A 19463-nucleotide genomic window follows, 5' to 3' on the forward strand; every position below is an offset into this window, starting at 1 on the left:
GCAAGAGTCAGGCCCCATCTGTAAAACTAGCTGGGCGTTATGGCAGGCGCCTATTGTCTCAGCTACTTGGAGGCTGAGGCAAGAGGATCGCTTGAGCCCAAGAGTTTGAGGTTGCTGTGAGCTGTGAAACTACAGCAGTCTACCAGGGTGACAAAGTAAGACTCTTTCTCAATAAATAAATACACAAATAAATACACACATATCTTATTTGGAGATAATTTCAAATTTATCCGAAAGTTGTAGGAATAAAAAAAGTGCTTAGAATATCTGCCATTTACCTAGGTTCCCCTGTTGCTAACAGTTTGTCCCATTTGCTTTCGTAGCCTCATTTTCTATCTTCCTATCTAATTATAATATCTTTTTCAAAATTACTGAAGTTTTGTATACTATAGCCTTTTATCCCTAAATACTTCTGTGTGTATATCCTCAGAATAAGGGTATTTCCTTTTATTAACCATACCCCAGTTACCGGCTTAGGAAAACTTACCGTTGACACTCCACATCTTCTAACCTACCATCCATTATCCATTTTTGCTCATTGTCCCCATTATGTTCACAGGGTTTTCCCCTCCAGTACAGGCCCCTGCCTGGGACTGCGGGTAGCATTGTATTGTTATGTCTCTTTGGACTCCTTTAATCTGAAATATTTGTCTTTCATGAAATTGGCATCTTGAATAATACAATCATTTTTTAGGCTATAATGTCCCTTATTTTGGCATGACACTATAAGCACTCTACCAGTTCTGTGGTTTTCTCATGGATGGAATCAGGCTGTGCACTGCAGGCTGGAATGCTGTCTCAGTGATGTGACTTCCTCAAGGCACCACCTGTGGGACCTGCCCTGTCCTTCTGCCCTCACTGATGCTTTTAATTCTGAGTACACACACAAGGTGTTGGTCAGTTTTCCCACTACATCTGAGGAAGACACGTTAAGACCATGGCATCATCCTATACTTCATTCGAATTTCCCCTTAGATTTAGCAGTCTGATGATTCTGGCCTAACCAGTACTTAGTATTTACATTTGCAAAAGGATAATCCTCCCACTCCAGCACTTGTTCAGGCATAGCATATCTGGGTTAGGCAGGACCCTACTGTCAGCAGGAACCTTCCCTTCTCCTCATGTTTATTTATTTACATACTTGTTATCTCTTGTATTCATGGAATTCCAACATGCCTAGATGAGCCCCGGGGGTATCTGGGATTTTTTGATCACAAAATGAAGATTTTTCAGTGTATATTGTTGCATTGCTGAGTTTCTGGATTTTGTTGCTTTCCTTTACAGAACATGGAGGTATATTTTGGCAGGCAGTTAAATTACTGCAGGTCAGCTCGGTTGTTTGTTAGGGTGGGTCTAGGATAGCCTTTACTCTGTGGCAGGGTTAGCCCTACTATAGGGGGGTTTCTTAGGGTCTGTACTGAGTGCTTTGAGTTTTTCTCAGGGTTTTCCCATACTGACTGGTCAGAATTCTAATGTCACTTAGCTCTGTGTGACTTCTGAATTTTTCAGCTATAGCGTACCTGTATTTCTTTGGCATCACGGAGTTTCACTGCATACTTGAGAAGCTTAATATTCAGAGTATTCAGTAGTCATACTCAGCGGGGTCCCCATGAAGATTTCTGGTGCTATTGCTCTATGAAGCTCCAGTCCTCTGCCCTGAATCCCACCTGCTCCAGCTTCCCAAGACTCTGAGTTCTGTGACCTCCACAGAGCAAGACCACCGTGCCCACCTGGGCTGCCCCTGCCCCTGGCATGCACCCCAAGAAGAAAGACCTGCAACCACTGCAGGCCCTTGTCAGATGCATTTTGTCTAGTTTTCTAGTGGGCAAGTCTAGTACTTGTTACTCCAGCATGACAAAAGCTCTTAGGTTTCTCATTTAGAAAAATTACATGTTTTTAATGTAGTTAATCTGAAGATAGGGAACCCATACTCATATAACTTAGAGTTTGGTAACTTGTTTTACCATTTTGTCTTTTTTTTTTTTTGCCATTTGTACCAAGGTGTTGGTATGCGACCTGAAAATCCAGTAGGGAACCCTGAGCTGCTGCTTCTTTTCATGCTTATACCTTAGGCGTACATGCACAACACCGGGGACCGCGGCCAGCAGTGCCTGCCCGGCTTCTACGGGCAGCCTTCCCGAGGAACTCCAGGGGACTGCCAGCCTTGCACTTGCCCTCTTGCCATGGCCTCCAACAAGGAATCCTCGAAGCTCCGCCAGTGGCTCCTGCAGTGTGGCCAGGATCCCCACCAGGATGTACATAGGCGTTTGCAGAGCAAGGCTCTGTGTGTGTAATTAGAGTGTCAGTTTTGCCCAGTGGTAATTGATGGAGATGGAGGGGTGGTTTATCGTCCATAAAAAAAAAAAAAAAAAGTTTAGTGTATTAAAGTATGCAAGGAAAGATGTGTGGTAGCAAGGACATAGCTCATGTTTTCTTGGTCTACCATTGGTCATCAGTTCTGTCCCAGCTTTGTGACGTTCACCTGCCACTGGGCTGAGAGATAGGGGGATACAGACAGAAAAAGCACGTTGTCCCTGGTCCTAGGGACTTTTTGATCTAATGACCAAAATTTGTATATATGAGGCTACATGAGAATGACCTGAGTTCATTCATTGATTCAACAAATATTTATTGAATGCTTGCTGTGTGCAGGCTGTGACACAGGTGGGCAGAGTATCACACTGTTCACACCTGGCTGCTGGCCCCGAGGACTTACTTTAGTGGAGAGCTGTCCACCAGACAGTGGGACAGAGGGAGGTCAGTGTCTAACCTACCTGGGGGTTGCAGGAATGACCCCAAGGAAGCTCTTCTGTTAGACTTGAAGGAGGCGGGATTCCACCTGGGGCACAAATGGGTGTTCTGGGCAGAAGGAGCTGGTGCCCCAAGGCATGGCAGTAGAAGTGGCACGTCCAGTGGGGAGAACAGAAGGTCCATTGAGCAGACAGCTTGGGGGGTATGGATGGGGCCTGCCGGGCCAGGCCTTCAAAGCCTTGCTAGGGAGTTTGTATCCCACAGGCCAGTGGCTTCAAAGCCTCTTTGTCTTTCCCCAGTTTAACCCTCAGAGTTCTTTTTCTACCCATTCTCACAGAATTCCCCACAGGTATTTTTTATCTGACAACTTACCATAATCAGCTTACCATCAATCACCCCGTGCAGGCTTCCTTAAGATTCAGGAGTAGGGTTTGAAGGGGGTATTTGGGAGTCTCAGGACCTCCTAACTGTGTAGGGTTTAGAGAGCTCACTCTAATCTGAGCGTGGGCAGGGCTCTGAGGCAGGAACATGGGCAGGGCTCAGAGGCAACCTCCTGGGGGAAGAGGAAGCTGACTTGAGCCTTGAGCAGATCTGGGTTAACCCAGGCAGAGACAGAGGAGCAGGGAGCTGAGAGTGTCCAGTGCCCAGGAACGCAGTTTAGAGACAGATGAGGCTCAGGATAGGCTGGGTGGCTAGAAGCCTCAGGCTCGGAGCCAAGGAACGAAGACCCATTGAAAATTTGTAAGCACAGGAGTGGTAGAAATTAAGCATTGTAAATATTTAGAAATTCTACACCATCCATTGAAAAATTGTATTCCTTTCTAATGTTTTGAGAGTTTCAGCCCCACCTGCCCCCTTGATGAAGGAGACGAAGTGGTCTGTGAGTGGTGTGCTGTCGGGTACTTGGGAGCTTGGTGTGAGAGGTACTCTGCATTGCCCCAGTGTTTGCAGAAAGCTGCAGTAACATTTTTTAAAAATTACATATAGGCTGGGCGTGGAGGCTCATGCCTATAATTCTAGCACTCTGGGAGGTCAAGGCGAGCAGATCACTTGAGCTGACAAGTTGGAGATCATCCTGAGCTAGCATGAGACTCCAGCTCTAAAAATAGCCAGGTGTTGTGGTGGGCACCTGTAGTCCCAGCTACTTGGGAGGCTGAGACAAAAGGATCGCTTTGAACTCAAGAGTTTGAGGTTGCTGTGAGCTAAGATGCCATGACACTCTACCAAGGGCAACAAAGTGAAAGTCTGTCTCAAAAAAAAAAAAAAATTTGAATATTAACTCTCTCTGTTTATTTCTAAATATGTAGTAAAATGTGGTTTTGAAGTCTTGAGGTGTAATTATTATTTCATAGAATCATAGAGAAAAACCGATATCTTAGTTAAAACTGAATGTTACAACTTGCTGGTAATTTTTAAAGAGTGGTATTCTTTCTCCTTGGGCTAATCTGAATTCTCACCAGTAACAACAGGAAACAGCAAGGAGTGAGGACTGTGGTTCCCCTGAGAAGCCCATGGCTCTGGGTGACTCTGTGGGTGACAGGTGGTCTGATTTAATAGCTGTCTTCTGGCTCCTGAAAGCCAGTGTCATCTTTCCCCGTGTACACGTCTTCCAGCCCAGCTCTGCGTGCACATCCCTGGATTTATTTCTCATTTTGTCCCCTCTCCCTGGATGTTAGGATGGATGAAAGAGATCTGTGAATACTCAAGCACGGAGTTGTATCCCTTTCACGGTAAATCTTAGGGTGAAGCATCAGTCTGATTTATTAGCCCTTCAGGGAGTCCCTACATAATGAGGCAAGGTCTTGAGTAACTGCCTGTGTTTGATCGTGCTTTCAATCTTTGATACAGATGCGCAGACGGTTACTATGGAAACCCAACAGTGACCGGGGGGGGGGGTCCTGTGTTCCATGTAACTGCAGTGGCAACGTGGGCCCCCGGGAGCCTGGTCACTGGGACTCGGTCACCGGCGAGTGCCTGAAGTGCGTGGGGAATACAGGTGGTGCCCTGTGAAAGGTGTGCGGAGGGCTTCTATGGGGATGCTGTGACCACCAAAAACTGCCACATTGAGTGCCTGGGGTGTCCTGTATCACCATGGAAAGTCTCCATTCACCTGCTCACATGTGGCAAGCACAGCTCAGCCTGGCAGGTAGCTGTTTCTTGAAAAGCTAATGCAGGGTCTATAATTGATCTAAGATAGGCCCAGTTCCCCCCCAACTACACTAAGTTAGCTTGATTAGTGAGTTACTATCTGTGAAGGTCAGTGGCCTGAGTTTGTACACCCCTTCCACTCAAGGAAAAAGTGGTACTATGCGACGTGCTAGCTCTGCCCCCATGACGTAAATGGAGGAAGAAGGATGCTCAAAGCTCATCACATTTGTGTGAGAGATGAGAAGAGGTTTCAGGAGGCTGATGGGATTGGAGTCCAAGAGGCAGGGTGGGAAACGATATAGCTTTAACCTGGAAAGTGCAGAAAGCACGACATTCACACATCTCGGCAGTAGTGACTCAGCCACCCTACCTGACCCCACCATGGCTCCACAGAGTCCTGCTTTGAGCCTTGAATTTAGGCATCATGTCAAACCACTCACAGAGAAAAGTACATTTTCATATCCCTGAGATGACTAGCCTTAGGGATGATGCAGCCCTCAGACTCCTGAAGAAGGAGCGAAAGAGTGGAAGTGGCGATTATAAATTATTTTGACAATTTCATATAAATGCCCAAGTCCTGGATGTTACAATATGGAGACACAAAAGGGACCTAGCCACACAGAAACTGCATTTTCCCAGACTTACATGAGAGATGGAAATGTTTTATAGCTCTGGGCCAATCAACCTGATCTTCAGCCGGGTAGCCACCTGGAGTGTTGTTCTACCAGGACACTAGTGATAACTAGAACTGTGTAATGCTGCAGAGGTTACAGAATGTTTTTACAATCCTCATGTCATTTCTTTTTGTCTTTGTTGTGAGCTGGATGATTCATTCCTTTGTTTGTGCACTTTTTATTAAGTGCCCGGCATTTCCTGGTTGCTATATGAAGTACTGTGATAGGTGGCTGGAGAATTTTGGTCCAAATCTGCTGGGAAGCTATACATGACGATGGTGTAGGAGAAAGGCACACCTGTGGCTGCCACGCTCTGGAGTCTGGCTAATGAGGGTTTGATTCCTGAACCAACTGTGTGACATTGGGCAGATCTATTAACCTCTCTGAGCCATTATTTCCTTGTACATAAAATGGACATAATTATATGCACATACTAATGCCTTTCTGAGAAGTTAATGCATAACAGATTTTAAGTTTTAGACATTAATTAAAGGTTGCTAATGGTAATTTTTATTATTCTTCAATTCCAATCTGTCCAGTAGAAATACAATGTAAGCCACCACATATGTAATTTAAAATTTTCTAGTAGCGGCCAGATGTGGTGGCTCATGCCTGCAATCCCAGCACCTGACAGGCCAAGGTGGGTAGATTTCCTGAGTTCACGAGTTTGAGACCAGCCTAAGCAAGAGCGAGACCCTGTCTGTTAAAAAGTAACCCAGCATTGTGGTGGGCACCTGTAATCCCAGCTACTTGGGAGGCTGAGGCAAGAGGATCACATAAGCCCAATAGATTGAGGTTGCTGTGAGCAGTGATGGCACGGCACTCTACCGAGGGTGACAAAGTAAAACTCTGTCTCAAACAACAAAAATTTTTTTTTCTAGTAGACACATTAAAAAAAGTCAAATGGGTGGAAATTTTATATTTAGGGTACTAAAGAGAATTAAGACAGGTAAAGTACATGGCTAGTCAGCAATTGGCAACTAACTTTTCAAAATTAAAATTATTTATAACATGAATAATATTTTAATTAATAATTGGTATAATAATGATTACTATAGAGCAGTGGTTCTCAACCTTCCTAATGCCGCAGCCCTTTAATACAGTTCCTATGGTTCGTGACCCACAGGTTGAGATCCGCTGCTGTAGAGAGAGAACTACAAATAGCTATGTGACCTACGAAAAGTTATGTAATCTTTATAAGTTTTATATTTCATACCAAAAAATATAGAAAATTATAGTCCCTACCTCCTAAGTTTTCTATGAAGGTTCAAAAGAAATACTGAATGTGATGGGGATATAAACTGGCTGGTACATCATACAATAAGTAAGAGTTTGTATTATCATTGGTATTTTGTGATGCTCATGCCCACATTGAACTTTAAATATTCTCCAGAGGAAGGGGAGGGTTTAAAAGAGACACGGACCTGGAGACAGGGCAGGAGACAGACAAGGAATGGGAAGTAAACTAGAAGAGGGAAGTCCCCAAAACCTCAGTAACAGTGAGGTTCAAGGCCAGGCATCATGGCTCACACCTGTAATCCTTGCACTCTGGGAGGCCCAGGTGGGTGGATTGCTTGAGCTCAGGGGTTCAAGACCAGCCTGAGCAAAGAGTGGGACCCTGGCTGTTCTAAAAAGTAGAAAAAGTAGCCGGATGTCATGGCAGGTGTCTGTAGTCCCAGCTACTCAGGAAGCTGAGGCAAGAGGATGGCTTGAGCCCAAGAGTTTGAGGTTGAGCTATGACACCACAGCACTCTAGCCTAGGACAACAGAGTGAGGCTCTGTCTGAAAACAAAAACAAAAACAAAAAAAAAAAAAGTGAGTTTCAAAAGGGAGAGAGAGGCCAATAGGTCTCATTCTACAGAAACAGTAAAATGAGGGCTGAAATGTGTTCTCTGAATTTGGCACCTAGAAAGTCCTTGGAGACTTCAGGAAGAACAATTTTAGCAGAGAAGGGGCCAGAAGGACACTGTGCAGAAGTTGGATTGGAATGTGCTAAGAGGAAGGGAGGGTGCTGGAGAGATGGAAGCTCAGAAACGGACTTACCAGGGGCAGGGATCATTTTGTGCTTGGTGGGGGAGAGTTGAGAAGGGACTTGTGCTGAGGAGTCAGCAGTCCAGTGCTCACAGGCCATGGGAATGACAGAGGGGGTCCCTGCAGGGCTGCGGCGAGCTGGGCTTCACAGGACTACAGCGTTAACTCGCTCACACCAGGAAAACAGAGGTGACAGAGTGACCTGAGCAAGGCTGGCCACAGCCATGGACGGAGGAGGAGGCAGGGTGCCAGTGCCTTCTGAGCACCAGCCTTCTGGTTTCCAGGGTCCGCCTCCCACCCCAGCCCCCAGCCTGCCGCCTGAGGACTGTGCTTGGGCTTTCCCTTTTTTTTTTTCCATTCCGACAGAGTTTCTCTCTGTCACCTTGGGTAGAGTGCTGTGACATCATAGCTCACAGTAACCTCAAACTCTTGGGCTAAAGTGATCCTCTTGCCTTAGCCTCTGGAGTAGCTGGGACTACAGGCACCTGCCACAACACCAAGCTAATTTTTCTATTTTTTTTTTTGGTGAGACAAGGGCTCACTCTTGCTCAGGCTGGTCTTGAACTCCTAGGCTCAAGCAACTCTCCTGCCTCAGCCTCGTGGAGCACTAGGATGACAGGCGTGAGCCACTGTGCCCAGTCAGGTTTAACCTTCTTTGTGAAGTTTTTTCTTTTGTTATGTTGTTATACCATGACAGACATTGTACATTTTCTAAGACCAAACATTCATAAATAGTGGCTGGGACATCTTGTCAGTGAATGCATGAAATATTTTAACTGAAGCACGTATTGACAGTTGTCCTGTGATATTGGTTTAACATTTTTTGGACTCATTAAATCCCATCACTTTGAAAAGAACTCTGTAGCTTTAAACATCAATGTGTTAACTTCAGATAAATCTGAAGTGTCTGTCCTGAAATTATAAATGATTCATGGCTTTGAATCATTTGGAAAGGAAAATGTTTTTAATTATAATTTTGAAATACAATATTGATATGTACTTATCTAGATTATATGATAACTGAGCTTTCAAATATTAAATACATGTGTATGACTAAGTTGATGTTGAAATCTCCACTGCATGATTATCCATGGAAATTTCTAGGTCAAACTATTAAGGAATTCTTTAAAATGGTCAAGTTTCCAGTTACTATCTTAATAGGTTCAATTATTTCTTTTCTGTGATGGTTCCTTCTACCACACCTGTTTGGTTTTACTTTTGAGAAAAATGCTGACTTTTTAAAGTTATTGCAAATTGTACTTATTTTTACCTTTGTGATTAGAAATATTGAATGTTTGTATTTTTTCCTTTGGGGATTAGACTCTCAGGGTCTCCACACCCACATGTGAATGCTAACATGTCTTTTCTGTGCATGTGTGTCAGCCTGTGAGTGCCATGGGAAGGGCTTCCTCTCTCCCCTGTGACATCTGGAGACTGGACTCTGTGACTGCAGACCACATGTCACTGGACAGTAGTGTGACCAGTGCTTGGTAAGATGCTTGTTGGCCATTGCAAGTTATTAAAGCATTTGTCGGTTAGCTGGGCACAGTGGCTCACACTCTAATCCTAGCACTGTGGGAGGCTGCATTGGGTGGATCACCTAAGCTCAGGAATATGAGATCAGCCTGAGCAAGAGGGAGACCTCGTTTATACTTAAAGTAGGAAAAGCTAGCTGGGTGTGGTGGTGGGTGTCTGTAGTCTCAGATACGTGGGAGGGTGAGGCAAGGGGATTACTTGAGCCCAAGAATTTGAGGTTGTTGGGAGCTAGAGCTATGCTGCTGCATGGCTCTCTACTGAGGGTGACAGAAGGAGACTCTGTGTTAAAAAGGAAGAAAGAGAGAAAGGAAGGGGGGAGAGAAAGAAGGAAAGGAAGGAAGGGAGGGAGGTAGAGAGGTAAAGAATGAAAGGAATTTGTCAGTGATGTTTATATAATCAAGAGAGAGAAAAAGAAAGAAAAAGAAAGGAAGGAAGAAGGGAGGGAGTTAGGAAGGAGAAAAATGAATTTGTCAGTGATGTTTGTAATCGACACCTTGGCCTTGGTTCAGATGAGATTGCTGACTCCCTGAGCATGGCTGGTGAATGCTGCGTCCGTGTCTGGACAGTCAGTACTAACTGTGAGGGTGGGAACCGTGTTGTGAATGCTTTATGGTTCTATAAAGCATCTGTGTGTTTTGGAAAACATGCTGGTAGTGCAGTTGCTTATTAAACGTACCTTGCCTGCTGTGCTTCTCCCCCTCTGCCGCACTAGCCGGGCTACTATGGGCTGGACTCGGGGCATGGCTTTCTGCCCTGCAACTGCAGCACGGCCGGCTCCATGTCGGACGACTGCTCAGATGAAGGCCAATGCCCCGGTGTCCCAGGTGTGGCTGGAGAAAAGTGCAACAGGTGTGCCCACGGCTTCTATTCGTACCAGGATGGCAGCTGTACACATAAGCTCTTGAATCCCTTGTTTGAGACCTCATGGTTGTTCCCAGACTTCTCTGAGCCTTCCCTTGATTTTTGACTTACTTTTATAAAGTTCCTTTACTTTTTATCATCTTTATGTGTAGAACTTCATACCTCTGCCCTCTTTCCCGACGCTTGTCAGGATACAAGCAAAATGTCCATTCTGTCCTGCCAGCCAGATCTTTTCCATTTTTTTCTCTCTCTGTCCCCCTCCTCCCATTCCATCCTAATTATCATTCTCCCAGTAGCATCTCCAGACTTGGAGGGGTCTTGGGAATCATAGGGGTCTTTTAAGGACTCAAAGAATGGTTCAGACTATTAATAAAAGGGAACTAACAACATCAGCTCTTACCCCTTTAGTCACCCAGATCTTTAACAAAACATGTGTCTTTATTCCTGCCTGTGATTGCCCGCACACACAGAACAGCTGCGACCCGGAGTCTGGAGAGTGCATCTGCCCTCCTCATACTCGGGGCATGGAGTGTGAAGAATGTGAGGATGACCACTGCGGCCACCACCCAGAGAGTGCTGCCTTCCATGTGTCCGTGTATCTCGGAGTCATTGCCCGAGAGCAAGTGGCATTCCTCTTCTTCCACAGTATCCACTTATCTTCCACCTGCCGAATAGCTCTGCGCTTTATATTTAAAACTCAGTACAGATTGTAGGAATCAGGTGGAGGGTCAGCACCCTTAAAACACCTTAATCCTAGTTTTCTGCAAGAACCTAATTGAAAGATTGATGGTTAAAAAGATCCCCCCTTCCAAATTTTGTGCCATTAAAGTAAATTATGCAAGGTACACTATCTTCCAAGAGAAAGTCCTAAATCACTTTACTAGGGGGCTGTTTGCAATCTTGAAGAGCTCCAGTTTTCTATGTAACTTTCTTCATTTAAATGTGGATATGGTTTGTGTTTTGAGAACAGTAGAGAAAGGTCTTCTAAAATAATTTTGCTAGGTTGTTTGGCTATATTTAATTTCACTTCACAATTCTGGGCTAATTTGCGTGTGTCACTGAGATCCCCAGTTGTCCAGCAACACAGTCCCTGCCTCCTGTTGTCACATGACAAAGAGATTCTGTTTAGCAGTGGTGAGAGGGAGACGTTTATAGCGTTCGTTTGCATGACTTTCTCACGTTTAGTGTTTCCTGCGATCCAAATATATGTATGTGAAGAAAATGTAAGAGATGCCTTTTTGTTTAGTTAGTATTTCTTCTCTTAGGCCTGCAATTGCAGTCTTGTGGGGTCGAGCAGCCACCATTGCAAGGTGTTCACCGGCCATTGCCAGTGCAAGTTGGAATTTGCTGGATGGAGCTGCGATCAGTGCTCTTAGGGTTACAGAGACTTTCCAAACTGTGACCCCAGGGGGACAGCAGGAGATACCTGTGCCCTTGGCCAGGGTCTCTGCAGCTGTGCAGAGGAAACTGGAACCTGCTCTTACAAGGTATTTGCCGTGGATCCCGCCCTCCCTTCCTCTCTCCCACTCGACCTTGTCACTCTTGGGCTTTGACCATTTAAAGTAAAGACTTATTAAAGCAGCTGGCTTTGGATGCTTCTCTTAGTAACATCACACTCCGTCCATGCCTGAGTTCAAAGTCTGGTATGCTCTTCTAGGATCATGAGTGATTCTAGAAAAGGAATTTTAACTGTTAATTACAAGTGTCAGAGGGTGGAACGGCTTTAAAAACACTTCTGGGTTTCCGATTATGTGTGGGTGGCCAATCTATCTGGAGTATGCAGGGAAGCCAGATCACACAGGGCTGCAGGCAGGTTTGTGAGGTTCCAGCTGTGAGGTTGGTAGGCCCTGTGATGTGCCGGCAGACAGAAGGAAACTCTCGTGTAGTATATTTTCCCAGGAAGTAGATTTTGTTGTCATGGTAAGTTTCATCAGTTTCCCCCACGTGCTTTGTTATCAGGAGCCCATTGCCACCTTCTTTAGTTCTTTCCCTGTGGGTGGGGAGGGAAGCCCTCTGGCTGGGTGGAGGCTTGATGAGGAAGGGAAAACTTGTGTGGGTATCATGTCCTGGGGATAATAACGGAATCATCAGTATCCCTGCTTTGGGTTACCACATTTTTTTTTTTTTTTGGTCAATTTTTGGCCAGGGCTGGGTTTGAATCCACCACCTCTGGCATATGGGGCTGGCGCCCTACTCCGTTGAGCCACAGGCGCCGCCCTGGCTACCACATTTTATGATACCAGTTCTCATAAAAGACTCTCAGAACAGCAGGGACCTGCTTTAATAGTCACCTAGTCAGGGTTGCCCCACATTCTTGGATCATCAGAAGTATGTGGGGACCCGAGGCGGATCCCAGGGCTCTCCCAGGGAGATGCTTATCAGGGAATCTGTATTTTCCAAAAGCTTCTGAGATGATCCTGATACTCATCTGTGTTTAGGAATCACTGATTGAGTCTTTGACAGAACTGATGTTCGGGGAGGTTAGGGACCCATTCCAAAGAAACAGTGATGTTTATGGATCTAAGTAATTTCTAGAATTATTTTGTTTCTCATTTCTGCATGTTCAGAAATTGCATATTCTTTATTTGTGGCAAAAATAAGTCCCTTATTTGTTCCCCTTCGGGTGAATGTCATCGGCCTCCAGTGCAGGCAGTGATGAGAAGACACCTTCGCTCTCCGTGCCCACAACCCCCCTGGGGTGCAGCCCCTGCTTCTCTTTGGGCTGTCCCACTGCTCAGAGCTAGAGGGTTACTTCAGGACCCCAGTAAGTCACAACAGTCAAAATGTTCTGTTTCCAGTCCCTCTCCCTTTGGGATTTGGGTGGGGTAGGAGATATAGTCAAGCACTTCCATTGAATGTTGTTCTTATAGCATCAGAAATTCTAGGGAGACAATCTGAGTTAGCACGTGAATCAGAACTTCATGTCTGCAGGCCAGGGAAATAAATGGAGCTTGAACTAAAGGTGTTCAGTGTTGTTTCTTAGCTAATCTATCAAAACCCTTAGTTGGAGAGAAGATAAAACCTCAGCATCTCAACTGTCTCCTACAAGTCACTGAACATCACCCTAGTTAGCAATAGTTGGACCCTGAATTCAGTAGTTTAAAGCCCTTTTTTGCTATTAATCCTTGAATAGTTAAAAAAAAAGCACTTTCAGTTATTTTTAATCTAGAGGTTTTGTTTAAAGAGAAGGTCTTTACTATTCCTATTTTAATAATAAACTGTTTCATCTGTGAGACAGTGGTGGAACCTATGAATCAAGCTTTGAATGGTTAATACATCTTCTGATCTGTGTTTTCTCTCCCTTTGATGACAGGTAGTGCTGGCCTCAGATCAGCCTCTTCTGTATGTAGTTTCTCACAGTAACTTGAGGGGCACAACCGAGGGGGTTTACTATCAGGCCACTGATGTCCTGCTGGACGCCATGATTGTCCGGCAACACGTCCACACAGAGCCCTTCTACTGGCGGCTGCTGGAGCAGTTTCAGGAGACCAGGTGAGGTGCACGCCCCACCTAGAGCTGGTCCCGGCTTCCTGGGGAATCTAGAGGTAGTTTAAAGTCACCATAGTCTGTGTTGGCCTGTAATTAAAAGAAATGGCTGTTAATGTCCTCTTTTAAGAGGGTATAAAGAAGTTTAACATTCATAAAAATCCTCTCAAATGTAAAAATTTTTGGAAGTCTTTTATTTTATGTATTTGTTTATAGTTTTTTGGGTTTTTTTTTGAGACTAAGTCCCGCTTAGTCATCCTTGGTAGAGTGCTGTGACATCATAGCTCTCTACAACAACTTCAAACTCTTGAGCTCAAATGATTCTCTTGCCTCAGCGTCCTGAGTAGCTGGACTACAGGTGCCCACCACAATGCCCAGCTATTTTTACTATTTTTAGAGATGAGGTCTTGCTCTGGCTCAGACTGGTGTCAATTTTTTTTTTTTTTTTTTTTTTGAGACAGAGTCTCACTTTGTCATCCTGGGTAAAGTGCCACTGTGTCATAGCTCATTAGCAACCTCAAAGTCTTGGGTTTAAGCCATCTTCTTGCCGCAGCCTCCCTTCCTAAAACAATCATTCAACAAACATATGCACCACTAATGGCAGGGCTACTTTCTGAGAAATAAGTCATTAGGTAGTTTCATTGTTGTGCTGATATCACATCCCTAGATGTATAGCCTGTCATATGTCTAAGCTACCTGTGGCGTCCCGAATACTGAAGGCTCTTGGAAAACGATGGTTAAGTTTTCATGTATCCAAACATAACTAAACATAGAAAAGTACATTGGTCAAAATGTCATTATGCAGCACATGAGTGCATTGTATTTACTACTATAAGGTCCATTTGAGTCTAGCCACTGTGGTGTGAGAGCCCCTTCTCTGGAACACCACGCATTTGGGGAGGAAAATCCTACCAGGGAAGAATCATGAAAGGCATCACCTGTATTTTCTTTATATGAACATTAGAGCTTGTAGTTTGAATTAACCCTCATCTTTAAAATGTGTAAATATATATCTAGTGCTCCTTTAGATATAGTTAATTTTTAATTCAAAGGAGCTTGAATGGTGGTGCCTGTGGCTCAAGGAGTAGGACGCTAACCCCATATACCGGAGGTGGCGGGTTCAAACCCGGCCCCAACCAAAAAAAAAACAAAAAACAATCAAAGAAGCTTGAAAATAATTAGGGTCATCACTGCATTGATTTGTTATTTGGGAGCTCACTTTTGTTGGTATCATTGAGAGCTGTGTAACACAGGTCCGCATCGTAATCCACAATTAAACAGAATCAAAGGAAGCAAATTCCAGACAACATACTTCACCCATGTGATGTATTTTTAAGATATACAATTTCTCTCACATGATGGCAGGCTTGCAATGAAAAGTTTTTAAAACAAGGCTGTGTCAAAGGTGTACTGACTCTCCCTTACTTGCCAGCTCATGGCCTATGGCGGCAAGCTGAAGTACAGCGTGGCCTTCTATTCCTCGGATGGGATCGGCACCTCCAATTTTGAGCCTCAAGTTCTCATCAAAGGGGGTCGGACCAGAAAGCAAGTTATTTACTTGGACGCACCAGCTCCAGAGAATGGAGTGAGGCAGGAATAGGAAATAGCAATGAAAGAGGTGAGGGTGTGATCTTTTCATACAAGTCCCTTAATGGTGTGAACTTTGCTGTGGTTGTAATGAAAGCTGGAATCCACTTAAGAACATGAGCAAGAAGTCCTGGGAGCAGAATTCCAATGGGTTCAGCAAGATTGCAAAAAACTATTCAGATTTCACATTCTCAAGAAGTGTATAATAGGCTTATGTTATTTTTTTGGGAATTTCAACTTAAATCTTTTATCCTGTATAGACATACTGGTGCAGAAGTCCTTTGGACATGGCTGGAAGTTGCAGAGTGTCTATTAATTCTCCCTGCAGATATTTTTTGGGCATTGTCTTTGCGTGCCTGGCACTGCCTTTTTTTTTTTTTTTTTGTAGAGACAGAGTCTCACTTTATGGCCCTCGGTAGAGTGCCATGGCATCACACAGCTCACAGCAACCTCCAACTCCTGGGCTTAAGCGATTCTCTTGCCTCAGCCTCCCAAGTAGCTGGGACTACAGGCGCCCACCACAACGCCCAGCTATTTTTTGGTTGCAGTTCAGCCAGGGCCGGGTTTGAACCCACCACCTGTGGCTCAGCTGGCACTGCCTTTTAACGTATCTATTGGTAACTCAGACTGATGCCGCCTGTCACTGTGGAGGTCACAGGACATATTTGTCAGTTAAATCTATTGGTATGCCTGGAACAGGGCTCCTTTCTGGAGAAATTTATAAAAGAAGCACGTTCTCTGGAACCTCTTTTGCCACTCGGAATTTATACTCTGAACTTAATTGAGTGTGTTCCTCATTGACAGAATTTTTGGAAATATTTTAACCCTGTTTCTGAAGAACCCGTCACGTGCTCAGACTTTATGTCTGTCCTCAGCAACATTGAGTACATCCTCATCAAGGCATCATATGGCCAAGGACTGTAGCAAAGCAGGTACTCGGGAGCTTCTAGGGGTTTGAATGTTTTCCTGATTTGAAACCAAACTGAAAGCATTTGATTGGCTTCACTCCCGTTCCCTGCCATCTTCATCATTAATGTGTAGTTCCGTTCCTCATCAAAATTTATTAGGTGTTAGCATCAGAGTGGAAGGTGTGAGTTATGGCATCAGCTGTCACATGCAGATGGAGATGTGAAATGTAAGTATAGATGCTTACATCTTATTTGAAGATAAAATGCCAAAAATAGAAATTTTTGCTATTTTCTGCCCTTGAACCTGCTTTGATGCCCATTTCTTGGCAATGATGTGGAAAGAACATTGCCACCTACTCATTTACTACTTCAACCCATGAAGAAAGCCATTCATCGCCCAGTAATAGAGGGAGACCGTGTCTCAAAAAATGGATAAATGTTTAAGAAGAAGCCAGTAAATCTTGGCCAAATCAGTACTTGAAGAGGTCTTTGGGGCACATTCTGTAATATTTTCAAGTTCTGAAATGCCTGAAAGTGTAATGACAGTACTATTGGGCTTTAACGTATTTCATTTATAAACATGAGTAGTAACTGCTCCCAACTGGGGAGCAAGCTCTGGTTTAGCATATGTGCAAATCTCACTCCTCTCCATGTCTCTAGAAAGTCTCCCCAAGTTAGCACTTCCTCTCTTACTTCTGCATGTAATGTTTGCCCAGAACCTCAAATATTTCGATGGAAGTTGGCAGAAAGGCTGAAAAGCAGCATCCAGACAGAGAGGTGGCGTCCCTTCTCGAGAACCGTGTCTGTCCCCCAGCACCCTGGGATTCTCCTGTCAGGTAGGGAGATTTCAGTCCAAGTCTATTTCCTGCCCTGGGGCTGAAATGTGCTTGAAACTCCAAGTGATGGACAAAACTCATGCATCTCTATTATATCATTTTTTCTCTTTTTGAATTAAAAAAAAATGAATTTTGGTAGGAGATACATAGCATAACATTTACTATTTTAAACATACCTGAGTGCACAGGTCAGTGGCATTAAGTCTGTTTTACAACCCATCTTCAGAAAATGCTTTACATCTTGCAAAAGTGAAAACTCTGTACCCATTCAATAAGTCCCTGCCCTGCTGCCCACCTGGCAGCCACTGCTCAACCCATTCTCTCTATGGACTCGGCCGCTGTAGGTGCCTTATGCTAGGGGAATCAGGCAGTATTTCTCCTTTGTGATTTTGCACCTTATTTATTTCACTTAGCATAATGTCCTCGAGGGTCACTCATGCTGTAGCGAGTGTCAGAATTTCGTTCCTGTCTAAGGCTGAATAATATTCCTCCACGTGGGTGTCTCGGGTGTTTTTCCTGCGTTCCTCCTTCAGTCACATCTTATAACTGCTGTGAATAACACGACAGGAGCGTCAGTGTGCAGAAGCCTCTTCAGCTCCCTGCTGTCCATCCTTTTCCATATATGCCCAGGAGTAGAATTGAGGAGACTCCACACTGTTTTCCGCGTGGCTGTGCCATTCTGAATTCCCACCAGCAGTACTCTGGGGTTCCAGTTCCTCCACATTCTCAGAAACACTTGTTATTTTCTGTTTTTTCCATAGTTGCCGCCCAAAGAGTGTGAAGTACTATGGAAAGTGATGTTGAACTTCTTTTCACGTTTACCTATTGGCCATTTGTATGTGGTCTTTGCAGAAATATCTATTCCATTCCTTTGCTTACTTTTTAATCAATTGTTTTTTTCTTCCTTTGCAATCCCACAGGACCACGCCCCCAGGTACCACAGCGGGAAGCTCCCAGAAGGCGGGGGTAGGGGACCGCATTCTCTGCTTGTTCCCTGTGTGCCCTGCAGTTGCAACAACCATGGTGACACCTGTGACCCTGAAACTAGAAAGTGTCTGGTATGCTGGGCTGAGTGGGTACTTCCCTGACGCCAGAATCTGGGCAGTTGCTCAGTGTGCAAATGACCGCTCCACAGTTAGATGGTCCTTAGTTTAGCAAGAAGTTAAGTTGAGCTAAATATAAGCTATATTTCCTTGAGGAAGGCAAAGTAGATGCTCTGACATTGTTGGCAGAAATTCTGTTATAAATTTTGCTTCTTTGATGCATTTGTTTGTGGGTTGTGTTAATTTGGGAACTGCAATCACGGACCATGTAACCAACCACATTAGAGTTTACTGTCCACGTATACAATGTAATCTTCTGAGATTATTAATAGTACTACATTTTTACTTACCTTTTTTGTGTGTAGATTTATTTGGATACGTAGATACTTGCCATATGTAACAGTTGCCTACAGTATTCAGTGCAGTAACATGCTGCACAGGGGTGTGGGGGAGGAGCAATAGGCTGAACCACATGGCCTAGGTGTGTAGTAGGGTAGACACCTGGGTTCATGTGAGGACACTCTGTGATGGTCTGGCCTGTCCATCTCACTAGACACAGAATTGCCTGCTGGTTCATTTCCCCGATAGCAGCCCCATTTACCTGGGTCTTCCTTCCAGCACTTGTACCTGGAGTCAAAGTAGATGAGAACTTTACCTGAAGGTTCGGGGGGCTCACCTGGGGGTCCTAACACAAGCTAATGCCCAGGTTGAAATTTTATGTCTTTGTGTAAAGTATTGCCCTCTCATTGCATGTTTTAAAAATTGCATATTCTCCTTGGAGATGGTAACACAATGAATGATTTATGTCTTAGTGTGTGTTTGGTTCTGGGCCACCTTCCTCCAAGATTGATCTCAGGGATGTGAAAAGGTATCTCACCACTGAGAAGTACTAAGTGTTCCCAGCAGAAGCCTTGTGGCCCTGAAGACAGACCCCTGTGTCCCAATGGAAGCTTTGTGGCCCTGAGGACAGACCCCTTTGTCCCAACAGAAGCCTTGTGGCCCTAAGGACAGACCCCTGTGTCCCAAGAGAAGCCTTGTGGCTCTGAGGACAGACTCCTGTGTCCCAACAGAAGCCTGTGGCTCTGAGGACAGACCATGTGTCCCAAAAGAAGCCTTAGGGCCCTGACGACAGACCCCTGTGTTTCACCGGAAGCCTTGTGGCCCTGAAGACAGACCCTTGGGTCCCAATGGAAGCCTATGGCCCTGAGGACAGACCCCTGTGTCTGAGATTTAGCTAAAACCAAGGAGGCCCTACTCCTGAGTGCTCATTCTTTAAATAACTCAGATGGAAAGATTAGCCACTTATGTAAGTTGCACCAAGACTAACTTGCCTCAGGTAAAAAATTCATTGAAGGGAAATGAGCAGCCCATCAAGAAAGACACACCGGAAGCCTGAGAGACTCTGGGTGTGGCTGAATCAAAAGGAAACAGGCAGCACAGAAGAACCAGGGCCATGGGCTCACACACAACCTGCCCTCTACCATGACCAGTCGCCTCCTCCTTCTCCCGATCATAAGGATGTGTCTGCTGTGTGTGGAATTTTAAGGCAGTTTCCACTGGGAAAATGGCAGTGCACAGGATAATTTGGAAAAAGAAGTAGTG

At 44.8% G+C, this 19463-nt stretch overlaps 1 pseudogene; it reads left to right on the forward strand.

The window, feature by feature from the left end:
- The window catches only part of LOC128574174 (laminin subunit alpha-1-like), a 55986-nt pseudogene that overhangs the window by 7767 nt on the left and 28756 nt on the right, over window positions 1–19463 (forward strand).

Source organism: Nycticebus coucang, chromosome 21, assembly GCF_027406575.1.
Source record: "Nycticebus coucang isolate mNycCou1 chromosome 21, mNycCou1.pri, whole genome shotgun sequence".
Lineage (NCBI taxonomy): Eukaryota > Metazoa > Chordata > Mammalia > Primates > Lorisidae > Nycticebus > Nycticebus coucang.